This window comes from Hippocampus comes, unplaced genomic scaffold (genome assembly GCF_001891065.2).
Source record: "Hippocampus comes isolate QL1 unplaced genomic scaffold, H_comes_QL1_v1.1 scaffold134, whole genome shotgun sequence".
Taxonomy (NCBI): domain Eukaryota; kingdom Metazoa; phylum Chordata; class Actinopteri; order Syngnathiformes; family Syngnathidae; genus Hippocampus; species Hippocampus comes.
The window spans coordinates 27921-31873 of NW_017805458.1; positions in this window are offsets into that span (position 1 = coordinate 27921).

Here is a 3953-nt window from a genome sequence, read left to right on the forward strand (position 1 = left end):
TAAAGGTACCCCTCCACATCCATCTGCCCCCCCTCATCACGTTATGTCTTGTGACTTGTTGCAACTGTCATATGCTTGATGTACAGGGAATTTTTTTCTCCTAGACTTAAATTATCCTCAGAAGAGAATAGTTCGAGCATGGTTTTTTTTTCCCCTCCTTCCCTAGTGTTTACTTTTCTCAACTAAGATCTCGGGGCGCTGTACATACGGCGAGTACCGACAGGCCCTTCGCACTGTATCCCATGTTCGTCTTTGTTTTTCATGTTTCTTGTGCAGAGCATGCCTGTTAAGTCCAAATTACCCCATGGGGATGAATAAAGTTTTCTGAATCTGAATCTGAATGAATCTGAATACTAGCTTACTCTGATGGTTTATGATTGCCAATATTTATTGAATTTTCGACAATACCTGGGAGGTTCGGGTGCATTCGAGTTTGGCGGTTTGCCTGTTTCTGGCAGCTTGATTGAGAAATCTATGAGCAAAATTGTCTCATGTTTAAAGTTTTATTTAATTTGGGCATGTCTCGACATTTGGGTGCATATTCGGCGCCCCCAAATGCCTGTGCGCAAAGCTGTCGGCCGTTTGAAGTCCACAGTTATCACATCAAAGCAAGGGGGCGAACAGATGGAAGAAGGTTTGACTTGGTCACAAAGTGGGAATAAACAATTTGTGTTGAAGAACATCAAAACATGGTCTGGGAACGGGTGTCACGCCCAGGCGGACATTTGTCATCTGCGAAGTCTGCAACTTGCTGATTCGTTGTCGACCAGACTGAAAGGTGTCAACAAATCTGTGAGTCAAAGCTTAAACCAAGGGAATCAGATCACTACCGAGGGGCCGGACCGGGGGCGTGGTATGCAAATATAGGGGGCAGTGTTTTTCTTGTATTTTGCATATGTAAACAATAAAAGTCCGACTGGAGGACAAGGAACTCTAAGTGTGATCACGAGGCAACTACCGTCATTTGCCCTTAGAGATCTTCTTCCGCCATCAGAAAGACAATCTTCCCTGTGTATCGAGTCATTTATTTAACTTTGTCCAGGTAAAAACTCGAGGGACACTGCAGCACCCCAGCTTTCCAACTAGACCAGCCTCATACGGATCTGATGTCGCATTTTGGAATAAAAGGCCTCTGAAAAGTGACATGATGACCTGGATTCTGAAACACTGACCTGAACTCTTGATCTTTTCGCCCATTTTTAAAACATCCTAAAAAAGCTCTGCTCTCTCCAGGTGTCAGAACCAGTGGTGTAGTGGGCGTGGTACGCGAGGGTACGCCGTCCACCCACTTCTCCCGACGCCACATTCAATTTTTGTTGAAATGTTTGTTGATCATTGTTCTAATGCGAGTTATGCTTCATAACGTTGGCCTGTGATTATTTTGGAGTAGTAAAACATTAAATTTAACGTTAGTTCAACTGGTGTTGTAGCCTATGATTGATGTTCTGTATGTATATATAGAACATCCCAGAATCGCGTACACCCACTTCAAAAATCCCCACGACACCACTGGTCAGAACATAGGAGATAGTAGTTGAAAACAGACAGGAGCTTGGATTTTAAAACAATTGTTATTTATTCTTCACATGGGTGATTGGCGCGATCATATTTTTGCAACGCTCAAAATTTGTTTCTACTTTTGGTGTACTGTATAAGGTTAGATTTGAGGAGTGCCTTGGATTGCTTTCTTCTGTCAGTGTTGGTCTTAGTGTCGTGTTGGATTGGATAAAACCCACTAGGGTTGCTGCATGAAAATGTCTTCTTTTTTTCTCATCAAGCTGTTGAATCATTGAATGTCTTTGAATGAAATATTAAATGAGAATGTGTTGGACTGTGAAATGCACTTGAACTGTTCTTAGAAGATGCACTTTGTTTTTGAAAGCAGGCTGTATGCAAAGCGACAGGTTTCTGTTTGATTTCACACACACACACACGCACACACACACACGCGCACACACACACACACACACACCAACACACATACACACGAGCTGCAGTGGTTACTTACCACTTGGGTCAGCTTGCTACATATTTGACCGAAGATCGACTTTTGAAGAGATTAACCTCCCGCTATCGACCTGATCGCGCACGTGCAAGCATATACACACGCACGCGGGTGCCCAACCACGCACACGTGCACATACGCACGCACGCCTCTTAGCGCCACCATCGGTTGGTGATGACATGACTCCATGCTCTACTGAGACTTATGATAAACCATCTGAAGGTGATATGACATGTGAAACCGAAAAACGCTGGAAATGTTCTCAGTGCGGGAAAATTTATTCTTATGCGGGCAGTTTGAAGAGGCATATGATTTGCCACAGCGTTGAGAAACCTTTTGCCTGCTCAGTGTGTGAGCAAAGATTCTCCCGGAAGGAAAGCTTAAAATGTCACACAAGAAGCCATACTGGTGAGAAACCTTTTGCCTGCCCAATTTGTGGACAAAGTTTCTCAGAGAAGGGATACTTAAAAAGACACATCAGAAGACACACTGGTGAGAAACCGTTTGCCTGCTCGGTTTGTGGCCAAAGATTCTCTGAGAAGCGAACCGTAAAAATGCACATGAAAACACACACTGGTGAGAAACCTTTTGGCTGCTCAATTTGTAACCAAATGTTCTTCGATCAAGGACACTTAAAAATACACACAAGAACCCACACTGGTGAGAAACCTTTTGCCTGCACTGTATGTAACCAACGATTCTCTCATAAAGGACATTTAAAAATACACACAAGAATACATAATGGTGAAAAACCCTTTGCCTGCTCAGTTTGTGACCAAAGATTCTCTGAGAAGGGACGTTTAAAATTACACATGAGAACACACACTGGTGAGAAACCTTTTACCTGCTCAATTTGTGGACAAAGATTCTCTCAGAGGGGAAGCTTAAAATTACACATGAGAACCCACACTGGTGAGAAACCCTTTACCTGCGCAGTTTGTGGCCAAAGATTCTCCCATAAGCAACACTTAAAACATCATACGAGTACACACACTGGTGAGAAACATTTTTCTTGCTCAGTCTGTGGTAGAAGATTCTCCTTGAATGGACATTTGACAGCACACATCAGTACCCACACTGATGAGAAACCTTTGCATGCTCAGTTTGTGACAAAAGATACTCTATGAAGGAACATTTGACTGAACACACACGAACACACCCTGATGAGAAGCCTTTTCCTGCACACTTTTTGGTCAAAGGTTCTCTAAAAAGGCATACTTAAAAAGACACACAAGAAACCACACTGGTGAGAAACCTTTTTTCCTGCAGTTTATGAAAAAGATTCTCTCTAAAAGCTATCTTAAATGTTCATAAAAGAACACACACGGGTGAGAAACCATTTGCCTGTGTAGTTTGTGGCCAAAGGTTCTCTCACAAGATATCTTTAAAGCGTCACAAAAAAGACACACTGGTGAAAAAAACTTCCTGCTCAATTTGTGACCTGAGCTTCTCATGGAAGGATCATGCTCAGAATCACAAGTGTGTTATTGAGATGAGCAGTGATCAATGAAGCTTTGGCCTCTCATCTGAGCAGGCTACATCACGTCATGCTCCAAAGATGACTGAATTCTATGCACCTCTTGCAAGATTGCTAAAATTCAGTTTTTCTTTGTCAGAGTGAAATGTTTGGAACTTTTATGTGAAATTATTGTTGAGTTGTCATCTTGTTCTGTTAGAGGAATCTATGAGCAAAATTGTATCATGTTTAAAGTTTCATTTAATTTGGGCACATCTAAACGGTTGGGTGCGTAACCAGCACCCCCAAATGCCTGTGCACAAAGGCGCCGGCCACCTGGCCGGAGGGCTGTTGAAGTCCACAATTAGCACGTCAATGCAGGTGGGCAATCACAGGGGAGAGGGCGAAACTCGGTCACAAAAGGGGAATGAATAATTTGGGAACAGGGGTTGAACAACAAAAGACGAGTTGAGAACACCCGTCGCGCCCAGG